The sequence below is a fragment of the Euprymna scolopes genome, chromosome 11, assembly GCF_053919585.1.
Source record: "Euprymna scolopes isolate OS-2025 chromosome 11, ASM5391958v1, whole genome shotgun sequence".
Classification (NCBI taxonomy): domain Eukaryota; kingdom Metazoa; phylum Mollusca; class Cephalopoda; order Sepiida; family Sepiolidae; genus Euprymna; species Euprymna scolopes.
Window position 1 is genome coordinate 25,892,502 of NC_136492.1, and position 15,200 is coordinate 25,907,701.

The window sequence follows — 15,200 nt, forward strand, 5'->3', positions numbered from 1 at the left end:
ACATGTTGGCATGTCTTGAACCGATTTACGAAATTAGCCTACGAACTAACTTATCTCTGTTCACGTGCTTATTTTTCTCCTTTTTCTTTAAAGTTTGTTTTTATTACTTTCTCTCATGTTTTCACTGGCCTTCAACATTACTTTATCTCCATTTTTTTTGTCTTCATCTGTGACGTAACCGTCCTAGGGAGCGATTGGGTTCCCCACTGGGAGGAGGCTGAGGCTCCCGAAACATTAGAGAATTCCAGGCAGATATGATTATTTTATTAATTAAGAATTGTTGTATGTCCGGGCGACAGCAACCAACCCTGCTGAAAGAAAGATTTGATTTATTTTATGAAACCAACATATACGTTTTATATAACCGACAGCTTCATGTCACTTCGAGAAGAGGTAACTGAAATTGAGGTTATGAGTTTAACCTTTCGGGGCCTGAAAGAGTTTACAGAATCGTAGGTGCAAACCGAGGAAGATGAGGCTTCCCCTGAGGTTACGTAATCAGTTGCGATGGGTCCAGAAAGAGGCCTCGACCCACCCCGTCACCTCACTACATGAATGAGTCTCAGCACCGAAAACCGGCAGACCGAGCTAGTCGAGCTGAGATTTTTGAGAGAATCTAATACTAATCGAAGGGTTGTCACCCCACCTCTCTTCCCCGCATCTTTCCACCGCTACCTAGAGAGAGAGAGAGAGAGAGAGAGAGAGAGAGAGAGAGAGAGAGAGAGAGAGAGAGAGAGGAATCAATCTATTGTTGTTTTTCTGGCTCAGTGGAGTCTGGTTAAATATGGACAATTGTATATAAGTATATATTGTGTATATCTATATTTTATTAACCAGTAGAATAGTAAACTGAGTCTGTCTTTCTTTTGTGTGCATGAGATTGCTTCTTTCCAGCGTGACAGATCGACGAAGCGGCGGCCTATTAACCTGAAGGTGAAGTGATTCCGACCAAATCGATTGACGGGTCCTACTACGCTGAGATACCTTGCGGAGGATCCCCTGTGAAGGAGGAGCACAGGTCACATTGGATTTGTGATCGAGGATTGATTCATATGTGACAAGGAGATCCCTTATTAGGGATCGCCGACCTTTCGCATATCCTCCTTCATATGAGATTAGACTTCTTTTTTTCTACTCTATTTTCTGTCCTCTTCTAACCGTTGTTTTATTTATTTCTTGTCTGTCTTCGTCTCCCAAATTTTGTCTTCTTATTTCTTAGCTTTTACATATAATTGCTCCTTAGTCTTTTATTCTGCACCATTCGCCCACGTATGGAGTACTGTTATCACATTTGGGCTAGTGCATCTGCTACTAAACTCTCACTCCTGGACAGGGTTCAAAATACAGTCGCCAACCTGATAGGTTCAGAACTGTCATCTAAACTTCAGCCTCTGTCTCATCGACGTAATGTTGCATCCCTCTGCCTGTTCTACAACTATTTTAATGGTGCATACACTTGTCCCCTCCCTCGACATAAATACCCCCGACAAACCCGACAAGCAGCAAAACCTCACCCCTACACATTAGAGATCCCTATATGTAAGAAAGCCTTCTACTCCAATAGTTTCTTTCACAGAACTGCTCGGCTTTTAAACTCCCTTCCCAGTTGCTGCTTTTCCAACTGTACTGACATGCAGAAGTTCAAGTGTAATGTGAACAGACATATTGCTGCTCATCTCCCTACATAATATCCCTGCAACATATCCTCGATAGTAGCTTCCTACATCAAAGTGGCATTGTACCTTGTTTGGTGTGAAAATAGAATAATAATAAAGTTTTTTTTAATGTTACCGCGCTGTAATAATAACGTTATTATTTAGAAACCTCTTCTTATTATTGTTATATAGAGCACTGGCAGAGGTGCCAAGTAATCTGAAGGATTATTATTATGATCGTTGTTGACTTTTGGAAAATAGAATGTCAAACATATATCAAGACGAAGTAGGTACTTTACAAATAAAATATTCACGGTGGAAATGTGTCGGTGAATAGCTAAATAAACAAAATACTGAACAAAGATGGATCAGCTGATTTGTGCCTTTGGTTACGTTAGTTAATAACGTAATGAGGTTATTTAGAAAAGACACGGACAGTTTTAGTTAGAGTTTGGAATCAGAGAGTGTCAGAATTGGATACGTTGGAACAGAAGATATCGGCTCCGCATTTGGAAGTTGGGAGAAACGCTGCCTTTGCATGATGTAGAACTTAACACGTCTTGCAACTCCGATGGGAATAAGAGAACATAAGGTTTGGAGTCAGAGAGTTTGAGAATTCGACAAGTTACAACTTAAGATATCTGCTCCGAGTTTGGAAGTTGGAAGAAACGCGACCTTAGCATTATATAGAACTTACAACGTCTTGCAGCTCCGATGGGAATACGAGAATAATGTTTATATTATTTGGACATGGATTTTAGCGTTCCTTGAAAAGATGGAATTTATTTCAAGACTGTATGAAACAGACCAGAAGAATGAGAGATCTATTTGCCATTATGAACAAGAATGTTTTCCGTGTCTGAATTAAGCGGACAAAGATGTTATTCCTTGTTGTAAAAAAACTATTCCGCGTACGTGTGTGTGTTACGATGTGAACATAGTCATATGTGAAACACTCACATATCCATACAACAACAGAGACATTATAAACAGTAGGTGAATTTGAAATTGAAGTCTAAATAATCTAAATAATTTAAAATATCAATCCTCATCTAAAAAGCTGTCCTTTTTGTTGTCTCTCTTATTAACGTTGTCTGGGAACCAACACGTTGTAAGTCTCAGTCGCAAAGTAGACAAAGAATAGAAAAGAACTTCAATTCCTTTTTTTATTTGTTACAACAATTCCTCTTTGTTACGGCCGTGTCGTTACCCACGTCTTTACCGTGATCTCGAACGTGCTCGAAGTCGCCTACTCCTCTAACATAATCGTTCTCGTTCTCTTTTTTATCGTCTTTGTTTTCTCTGCCGGTGACGTCATTTCGCATGAATTTGCATACACGCGTCCGCGCTATTTAACACTTTCGCACGTTCCTAATTAATAATTCTTCTATACTTTATTTTCGTCCTTGTATTTATGGGTCCTGGATATGACCTTAAACTACATCCAGTGGTGAGGCCCCAGCTTGCGGGCTTTGGGGAGTGTGGAGCCACCCTTTAATTTCCATTGCTCCCAGGTCCACTCTGACCCGGAGTGATAGTACCTGTTAGGGTCCCAACTATGGGTTTAATAGAAACCGACTTGAAAACAAGAAATATACTCTATTAAAATAATTTTCTTCAAAATCTTTGGATTCGGCATTAAATAACCTGAAAAGGGTTGATATGCCGTAAAACAAAACCAACCAACCAACCAACTTGTACTTATGCTTTTTGTTACCTCTGTCCTTGTGCCTAACTTCCTCGTTTTTTCCTTTGATTGTCACCTTTCGTCTCCCTCTATCATCTTTTCGTTAATTCGTCATCCGTTCCATCTATGTCTTATTTATGACCCAAATATCGTTTGCAAATCCATCCTTTTCGCCCTCTCACCTTTGCAGCGCCAAGATTTTCCCCCAGTTCCTGGCAGCAATGTATCAGCCACGTCTGACACGTGAAGTGGCCGACATGACGCCAAAAACTCTCGGCTTGAATACAAATATCGAAACCCTATTATTATTCGTGTACCCACCGCATTCAATCAGACAGAAAGTAGATGTCGGAGAATAAAGAAAAAAAAAAAAACACCCACTCTTAATGTATGCTTATGTGTAGGTGTAAGTGCAACTGTGACTTGCTAAAACGTATAAGACATATTATTAAACTATGTGTATAAAAATCTTGAAAACTATATATATATATATATATATATATATATATATATATACACAGAGTGAGTGAGTGTGTGCGTGTGTGTGTATGTGTGTGTGTGAGAGAAAGAGAGGGAGAGAAAGAGAGAGAGAGAGAGAGAGAGAGAGAGAGAGAGAGAGAGATCATTATAAAACTCTGTGGACCGCCCGCCCATACTTGAATCTTTTCATCAAAACATGGTAATCTCTTCTCTATATAAATAAAAGTAATTCATTTTTTCCCGTCGGATTTTGACCTTAATAGGATTAAAATCAATATATTTCATGCAAATATAATATGCACAAACGGCAGAACAATATCTGAGGTGTGTTATAGGCTTATTATTTCTTAAATTCCTCGATAATCTTAGATTTCTATACTTTTTCTGCTGAGAAGTCACGGCCAAAATCGGTTAAGATCAATGGAAGTGGTAAAATATTTTCTCTCTAAAAAATTCCTCCTCCCCCTGCCACCACTTAACACCGTTTGGGGATCGTTCACAAGGAACAGTTGAGAAGAGAACACCGGTTTGGCTTCGTAGTTCTTTCATGTGAAGTTATTTAAAATCACTAAACTAAGCTGCAGTGCTCTGTGGTGTAGTGGTTAGCGTGCTGGACAATTCACATTATATTTTCACGTTCGCGCCGACCTACCGTAGTCGTTTTTGTTTTTTCCTAAACAACTGGAATGGACTTTTCTTGGTGGTCGAACTGTTAACGTTGCAGATGTTTTTTTTTTTCACACTTTATTTTCCTACTTTTACTCATGACTCCGGGTTTGATCCTTCCTACTTACCTACCATAACATTTTTTAAAACTCCCCCCCCCGTCCCGGAAAAAACACTCGGGCAACGCCGGGTACGCCCGCTAGTATATATATATATATATATATATATATATATATTGACCTCTGTCAAGGACGGATAAGCTGCTTCTAGTAGCTCCTCCCCAAACATGGCAACAATACTCCATCCTCGGATGTACTTGGCTCTTATACAGGTAGAGAACTGCATCGGCAATGAGATAACTACTAGAGTGGTAGACCGATCCCAACATTTTCCCAGCAACCTTTGCAACGGATTTGATGTATGTGTTCCTTTTCAGATAAGGAGTAAAGGTCAGACTTAGAAGCTTGTCAAAATATGGAGCCCCTCCTCCCAAGGAAGAGCAATCTATTTCGACGGGGATCAAATGGTGAAAAGATAGACGCTTAGTTTTAGATGCATTAAAATTAATAGGTGTTTAATTCCTGGGGTTCCATTACAGGACACGCCTTTTTTGTATTGGTTATCAGTGGTATCATTTAATAAGATGGGACAAACTCCTTATAATATTGCAGCAAACAATCCTTTCTGCAACTCACCTTCATAATGCACCCTCAAGTCATTAGACATCGGAAATCCGGAAATCCGAGTTTCAAGTTTCTGCAGTGTATAACCTGCTGGCCATTTCTTTACTGTAACCACTACTCTTTTTCGTTAGCTGTACGTCTCCGCAACTCTGTAAGAGGTCCTGTCCTATGCTATTTTCGTTGCTCTGAAAAGCTTAATCGTTATATACGATCAAAATGTTTTGCGAATAACACTCACAGTATCTGTTCTTCAGATGCTCGACTTGAATTTCTTGTTCTCTGTCAGTGGAGGAGAAATCTTTCACGACTGAGAAAATTTTTATTTTTGTTCCTTTTCTTCACGTTAAAAAACGACGCTGGTGTCTAACTCTGTCCCGTGGGGAGGCATTGTAAATAGGAACACTCACAATGGAGTCCGAGTATTGATCCGAAAAAAATCATTGTTGAATATCAGAGAGTTGACAGAGTCCACTCAATTTGTTAAGAGGTTCTGTCCGTTTGTTCACTCGTTGGTCTCTCAAGCTTAAGTTTGTTAAAGAATTTTAATCGTTATACGCGCAGATTGAGTGGATGCATGTGAAATAATATCTTTATAGTGCTTAGGACTTGTACTACCGAATCATTTTGATCGCAATAGCCGATTAATAATATTATGCGCTATTACAATAAGCGGATTGCAACTCGATATAAGAATGCACCTTTACAATTGTCAAAATCCCATTACGTTGAGCGAACATATCTTAAAGTATGGAAGCCGGATGTTCAAAATCGTGTAAGGACGCATGCGTGAGGACATGCGTGCTTCTTTCGATGTCATTTTACCCATTGACCTCTGCGTCTTGTACATTTTGCTATTTTGTTTCGATCTTCTGTCATTTACTTTCACGACAGGATTACGTCTTTGCTAAGCGAAGGCAGCACACTGTCGCCTTATGTTTTATTTTTCTCTTCTTTACTCTCTCTTTTTTCGTCTTTGGTTCTACGAGTATTTAGAAACATTTTTGATGTATAATTAATAGAATACCGGTGCCAGAACGGACAGACACAATAAATATAGTATTATAAGAAATGGGTTTCGATGGTATCAACTGAAATATTGCACTTAAAAAAAATATTACACTTAAAAAAAAAAATATTAAACTTCAAAATATATTACACTTAAAAGAAATTACACTTAAAAAATATTACACTTAAGAAATATTACACTTAAAAAATATTACACTTTAAAAAATATTACACTTTAAAAAATAGTACACTTTATAAAATATTACACTTTAAAAGATATTACACTTAAAAATATTAGACTTAAAAAATATTACACTTTATAAAATATTATACTTTAACAGATATTACACTTAAAAAGAATATTACAATTAAAAAATATTACACTTTAAAAAATATTACACTTAAAAATATCACACTTAAAAAAATCTTATAATTTAAAAAATATTACCCTTAAAAAAATATTACACTTAAAAAATATTACACTTTATAAAATATTACACTTATAAAATGTAACACTTTATAAAATATTACGATTTAAAAATATTACACTTTATAAAATATTACACTTTAAAAGATATTACACTTAAAAATATTACACTTTAAAAATATTACACTTTAAAAATATTACACTTAAAAAATATTACACTTTAAAAATATTACTCTTAAAAATATTACACTTTAAAACATATTACACTTAAAAAAATGTTACACTTTAAAAAATATTACACTTTAAAAATATTACTCTTAAAAATATTACACTTAAAAAATATTACAGTTTTAAAAATATTACACTAAAAAAATATTACACTTTAAAACATATTACACTTAAAAAATATTACACTTACACTTTAAAAAATATTACACTTTAAAAATATTACACTCAAAAAAATATTACACTTTAAAAAATATTACTCTTAAAAAATATTACACTTAAAAAATATTACACTTTAAAAAATATTACTCTTAAAAAATATTACACTTAAAAAATATTACACTTAAAAAAATATTACACTTTAAAAATATTACACTTAAAAATATTATACTTTAAAACATATTATACTTAAACAATATTACACTTGAAAAATATTACAATTAAAAAATATTACACTTTAAAAAATATTTCACTTTAAAAAATATTACACTTATAAAATATTACACTTTAAAAGATATTACACTTAAAAATATTACACTTAAAAAATATTACACTTTAAAAAATATTACAATTTAAAAAAATTATTACACATAAAAAAGCTGAAAATAGTGAGATCACTTAAAAGAAATATTACATAGAAATAGTGATCACTTTAAAAATATTTCAATAGAAAATAAAAAATATAAATAAAATATTACATAAATACCTTAAAAATATTACACTTAAAAAAACTGAAAATATTCTTTGCGTTGTTTTGACTCTCGAGTGTGTATCCGTTGATATTTACATGCTTTTATATAGAGTGATATGTTACTCGATTGATTAACTGTGTCGGATATATTCTCTAAAGTTAAAACGCTGAAAAGAATATTCTGTTGTCATAGCCCTAGTGATCACAAGTGTCGCTTGGATACTATTATACTTTAGATAATAAAATGCGCCGGGGTAGAGCGCTCTCTAACGAAGAGGAGGAAGAAACCTAGAAGCAGAAATAAGAAATCAACTGTCTTCCTCTCAGGAGAGCGCTTCTTTCGGTTGAACTGATGAAAACCTATTTCCATACTCAAAGCATGTCGTTGTTCCAGCCAGCTCAGACCAGCCCCGGTAAACTCTGGCAAGCTTTAGTAAGTCCCGGTAAGGAAGAGTGGAGAGGACAATGGCGTACAGGTAGCTGAATTGAGCATATCTTTTATATGTTATCCGCATCCCGTTAGTCCCGTTTTTCTCGCTCTCCCTCCCCACCCCTCTCTCTCTCTCTCTCGTACACACGAATTTCCATTTCTGTCTTTGCTCTGTTTTAATATAAAACCTTCAATATATACCAGCGCCCAGTATGTCTTTCTATCAACAGTCGAGCTTAGCAGCACGCGCATTAATTACAATCTTGGTTACAGCAGAGAAGATGCAGGGGTGTATGAAGTTATACACCCAGGCGATCAGAAGTTAGTCTATAATTCATGATAAAAACGTCAATAATTCAGGATGTACTAAGCATATACACATTTTTTTTAAAAAATGTAATCAATATAACTAAAAATTCGTACAACTGCTATTATACACTCTTGAGGAGTATCCCTAACATTATCACCCAAATCCAGTGTGACATTCGTGACGCGACGTTTGATAAAGTATTATCCCATTTGAATAGATTGACAAATATGAAAGGAAAAACCATGTTCGTGCTATGGTTTCAGGACCGCCCGCAGTACTCTTTTACAAATGAGAGTATTGTGTCAATTCTTCCTCCTGTGAGTATCTACATTGCACTCCTGATGCTAATAATCTCATAAGAACATTGGTCACCTAGTGGTTCATACACTTGTAATTTGTTTTTAGGTGCAACAAAGCGGCCTTCATTTAAGCGCAAGGTTTAATCCTTTTACATAGCATCCTTCTCTACCACGTTTATATGGAGACATATTGGCCGAAGCCAGTTTATCTTCGATGATGTGTCCATTGGTTTCAAGAGTCACAGCCAGCGAGATTCCGTCTACAGCCATCCAGGTCCTTCATGCCAACGCACTACTTGCATTGAATGGTCTCTGTACCCGAACAAGTTTGTCAGCCAGCATACTCTCCAGAGGAGCATCGTTGACTTTTTCCTAGTCCAGTACAGAAAATGCGGCACGACATTTGATAAAGCATGTCTCCACGCGAGGTCATCAACACACGAGAAAGTATCATAAACATTTGCCACACATTAAGAAAATTCATGGTCCCGTCATGATTATAGAACATTTAATAGTACTGTTTCCCCGCTGCCACTGCAGTTGACCATATTCTATTCAGACATCAACTCCTAGCAATTTTGCACCGCTTTTTAGGTTCTCTAAATTTTTACTAGTAAGTTCCTACAGATGCGTCCATTTCATATGAGCGGATTGTGATTAAAATGATATTTCAATTTTAAGCGTAACAGACCAACGAAAGAACCAGCCGACAGAACCTCTTATCCAGTTGTGTAGACGCCCAAATCATTTCCAAATATTCATCTTTGACCTTAGAAATCATATTCTGAGTTCTGCTATTGATATTTAAAAGGCTGGGGCGTATACGACAACACTTCGAAGAGCATTGATGATCAAGATTTTTCTGGCCCTTTCTATTCCGACCTGGAACATGTGGTGTAATAAAAATATTAGCTGTGTTACTTTTAATATCTCTAAGATCAAGTATTATTTCTTTCATCGCCATTAGTTATTCACGTGCCATGATCAGTTCCAGATATACAATTTTCAATTCATTCAAATGGTGTCCGATCTGGTACAAGCATTGATAGTCATGGCTCTCCATCTCTCTCCCTCGAGTCATTCATTAATTCATTGTTGCTCATCATTTTTGTGTTGTCCAGGTATTCAGACTGTCAACGTATGTTTCTCGTTGTTGTCCTTTGCTTCCTCTACTCACGATATTTCCTGTTATTCTTTGCTGGTTGTCGGAGAGTAGTTTGATGACCATCAGATGCCATTTGTTTATAATGGTAATCCTTACCAAGCGAGATGTTCGGATTCAGAATCCTATTCACGCTTATTCTCGAATAATGAATTTGATATATTGCTTTCTTTGAAGTTGTTCAGACAGTAGGTTGCGTTTGCTTTCTGTCCAAGCTGAAATTTATCTGCTGCTCAGCACAACAAAATACGAAACCAGGGAATAGAATTATTTCCGTGTTCTTCCGTATTACATTATTCATTTGCTTTCCATGACCTCACGTTACCCTAATAGAGTAAGGGTTGATTAAACTGGGTTCTCGGACATGCCCAAGGGTCTCCCACGAATAAACTGAGTTAAGGAGAAGCCTAATTTTCTACTTTGTCAGTAGTGTTGTCCCGCTATTAAATGTGAGTCTACAATTATGAAAAGAAGCGCCGTTTTACTGTGGCAGATGATACGAAGCATTTCTATCTATTTTTAGTTGATAAGACTTCCACTTTCTTTGTCTCGATATGTCAAGCGATTAAAGGTGAAATTACACCTAAATCGTTAAATGCGTAGAGCTATAATGTTTTATCGTTCATTCCGTCAGCAATACCTACTCATTAACATATATTATGTTGCATCAGTCAATCTAGAAGGCTATGGTGTTGCGCCTGTAGAGGTTGTGGTTGCACACCGGTTTCTGTGGCTGAATAAGCCTATCTTCGATCTACCTCATCGGTTAAGACGTCTAACGTTATGGTTATTGCGTCGTTGGTGATCTGTTAGATTTTGTTGACTGTTCTCTCGTAATAGATTGTGTACTTGGAGTTGTTTCCCAAGGACGACAGCCTGGACATTAGTATGAAGTTCAGTTAGCCAAGAATCAATATCACCCTCTCTACTCTCAGTGCTGTACTCCAGAGGAATGGTAAAATCATTACGTCTGGAACGAGCTCCACTGCAGCATCTGCCAGAGACAGTAAGAAATATCACACCGACATGCTCGCAGGACTACTTTCTGAATTTTTTATAGGGGTTGTTTCCCATGACCTTCATTGAGCTAGGGGTCAATCAGTGGCGCCTGCTCATATGATTTAACTTTCCTGCTGAAGCAAAGAACCAGGATATGGCACCGGGGAGCCACATGTGAGCGAGATTGTTGAGGATCGGTGAAACTCGGTAATATAGTAATAACAATACCCGAACTTCGTGCGGGACTCTGCTGAAATAGAAATTGCTATCATGCCAAATTTCATCAAGATTGGTTCAGGGAATGGGAGTGAAGACGGGTGATCTGATTCAAATTCAAAAAGAAGTTGGCCGGCGCCATGGTGATGTTCTACGAGATGGTGGCGAATCCCAATTTCGTGTGCACCATCCCTAGATGGGGGAGTTTATGAAAAGCCGCACCAAATATGACCTAAACCTTTGACCTTGATCTTGATAAATGGTGTGAACCATTCCTAGGTCGGAGACCATCATTATGCCGTGTTTGGTTATGATCGATCCGGTGATGTAAGCTGTGAGAAAGCATATATACATAGGCTATGAACTTGACATTTGACCTTTATTTTGGAAATGGTGCGCACCGTCCATACCTTTGAAAATGTGCACTATTCCTTGGTGGGGGACCCTCATCATACCAGATTTAGTCATGATCGATCCAGTGGTGCAGGCTGTAAGAGAGTTGTACACACACACACACACACACACACACACACACACACACACACACACACACACACACACACACGAACGCTACTACTCTTTCTCTCTCCGTCTCTTTCTCTCTCTCTCTCCCTCTCTCTCTATATATATATATATATATCGAATAATTCCCTTACACTGCAAAGATGTACTGAATGATATGAAATAAAAAAGATTTAAAAAAAATAAAATGCTTAGCTTAATAGAAAAGATGGATTTAATGTTTAACTTATTTACATAACTAATATATGTGTGGCACTATTTCCTTGTGCCACTGTTTCTAACACACTCTGCAGCATGGACGGGTGGTAATTTGTCCATGAGCGTAGAGATACAAAGAAATTCCTTCCCATAATCCCCTTGCTATCTTTCTGTCTCTTTCTTGCACGACCACCATGATGTGAGGACGCATAGACTGTCTCTCCGTAAATGAGGGGGGCCACCCCCTCCCTCAACACTAGTTAGGGTAGGTTAGTTAGCTTTGAAAAGCCTATTGTAAAAATTAATTGTAAATTGTTTTTTTTGTAATATATATTGTATCTCTAATGTAAAATAAAATAGTTAGTTATACCTTTGTATATTACAATTGTGTCGCGTGTCATTTTTCTTGTGTCTGCCATGAATGCCTTCATAAATGTCTTAAGTCGAAAGGCGGCCCTGAGGACAAAGAAATGAAGATTCCCACCAGAATGCCACCAGGGTGAAGAGATCATCTTGAGAAAGGAAAGGAGCCACACCCAAAACCAACATCTCAGGTATGATTTTCTTCTTACTACACAGACCCTAATGACTGGCCCATCTTCATGTCTTCATGAGACCGCTTTAAGACATTTACTATAACACGTCTGTCGGTCACACCCCAGTGACCGGCTGATAGTGGTATATATGGGATTAAGATAATTTTAATAAATATTATTTTAATAAACGTTTTAATTATAGTTTTTCTACAGAAATAACAGGTAAAGAAAAAAATCAACAAATATATAGTAACATGTAATTAAAATTTACACGAAACTAGGGCAAATATCGATAAGAATAATTGGACATAGAAATGGAAACTTAAATTTGAAAGTGGAGATTAGGATTTGTGGAAATAAACCAATGAAATAAATAAATCGAGGAAGAAAAAATAATTATAAGGATGAGGAAAAAACATTAATAGTTTAAATGACTCTAAAAATAGGTAATTGTTGAGTATCGTATGAAAAGACATACGAAAATAGGACACTTACTCAATCGAAGGCAATCGTGAAATAAATAAACAAAATATAAAATGATTAGAAAAATGTTTGTTTACCTGCTTGATCCTTTAAAATAGGGAGTATGAATATGTTTATATATGTATTACAAATGTATTTCAATGTCTGAAGAGTAGCTATTTTGGGAATATTTGTAAATGATATAATATTCAAATTTCTCCAAATTGTTATGACACAATTGTAACGTATAAGTAAATACACCATATGATGTTCTCATTCCATATTTTGTTGTGTTGATTTTACAAAAATATTATATATATATATATATATATATACATAAAAATACACACGCACATGTGTGTGTGTGTGTGTGTGTGTGTGTGTGATACACGCGAACGCTGCTCGCCTTATTTTTTATCCCGGACCACTGCCTCGAGAATTTCTCAAGTTATCAGCGCACGTCATATCAACCGAACCCTTACATTTATAGACAAAATCTTCGTCCTTTAAATATAGCTACATGGTGAGGTTAGAGGGATCTCTTAATACGGATCTGAAGGCATGCGTTTCTGGTAGACCAAATAAATGCTTTCATTCTTTTTCTTGCTCCACTCTCACATTTTCTCTTTTCGCAGGTATCTGCATAACCGGTAAAGCAACAACATAGGGTTTTAATCGACTTAAAGTTTATAACAAGATAGAGGTTATCTATTTTATTTAATTATTCGGTGACTATTTTCCTCATCCTCTGGTTGTGGTTTCACAACGTTTCGCTCAATTATTTCTCTTACCTACATCAGTTGGTTAACCGCAACGGGATAGGAATGTCGAATCACCCAACTGTATCCACAGAAATTGCTACCTTCTATAGTTGTTGTCGTCTTACTACGGTTTGAAAACGAATCCGCTAGCCAGCTTTCGCGGCACGTAACGCAGTGAATAGAGATGCAGAATCTCTGCAGTTTCGGGTGAGCATTGTCTGAAGATAGCGGTTTAACTCCAACCCAAAACCGGCCAGAGGATTAGTTGGCCAAACCGTGGTGAGACAACAACAACTATGAAAGGCAGTAGTTGCTATGGATGCAGTTGAGAGATTAGAGATTTCTATCCCGTTGCGGTTAACCACCTGACGAAGATCAGAGGGATAATTGGCCGAAACGCTGTGAAACAGCAACAAGAAGATGATAAGAATAAAAGTCTGCAAATAATTAAATAATTCAATAATTAAATAATTAAATAATTAAATAATACAAATTACTCATCTCAAAAGAATTCCAAATTATTTCAATAATTGATTAAATAAGATGCAGATTAGCTTTTCATGTTTTATGTATTATCAGTTTCTTAGATGGTAATCTCGCATTCATTGTAAGGAATCCCTGTTCATGATCATCCCCCAGATCATGTAACACCAGAAATCCGGAAATCAAGATGGTCTGGTGCTCATCGCGCTGAGCATTTTTATGCTATATGCTGTCCAAGAAGTCAGTGAAGGGTTGAAAATGTTTGCCATTTTACCATTAAGACATTTTTTTTCTTTATTTCAGATATTTTACAGATAATATCTAAAAAATTAATTATGGATAAATATAGCATTGAAGAGCGTACGCAAATTGTAAATCTGTTTTACCAAAATTAGGGAGCAATTGTTTCGACTCAAAGAACTTATCGACAGCTTTTTCATGTAAGAGATAGCCACATTCGGAACACAATTTTCTTATGGGGATATCATAAAAAAAGAGTCTATTAACAAACCCACAAACTTTGCAAAAATTGAAGGAAAACATCAAGAACAAAATAAGGGAGTTAATTCGCAATCCAGAGATTCTGCAATCTGGCATGAATAATGTTTTGGAAAGAGCACAAATATGCGAGGCTGGAAAACATTTAAAAGACATTATTTTTACACAAATAAAGATTGTTTTAAATTTGCCTAGTATTTTTAAAAAATTTTTCCAATGTCTTAGTTGAAATTACAGAAAGATATCATCAAAAACAAAAAATCTATTTAAGTTAAAAACCCGGTAGTGAATTTTTGGACACCCTGTACAACCAACAATCATTTTCGCACGACAAGCTTACGTAACTTTGCGCTCAAAATAAAACATGATCGGCTAGGAGAGCAAAGCCTTGTTAATCATCAATACGGACAATAATGATAGCGCAGCTTCACATTCTGACTTGTGAGTAGACTGGTGCTGATGTTTCGTCTTCAGTTCGTTTCTTGGACAGCCTCGGTCAGGTAACTGGCCTTATTGCACTGATAGCATCATTGAGATGGGATCTGCCTCCTCTATACGCAAAATACGAAATAATTAGAATGCCTTAGTTGAAATTACAGAAAGATATCATCAAAAACAAAAAATCTATTTAAGTTAAAAACCCGGTAGTGAATTTTTGGACACCCTGTACAACCAACAATCATTTTCGCACGACAAGCTTACGTAACTTTGCGCTCAAAATAAAACATGATCGGCTAGGAGAGCAAAGCCTTGTTAATCATCAATACGGACAATAATGATAGCGCAGCTTCACATTCTGACTTGT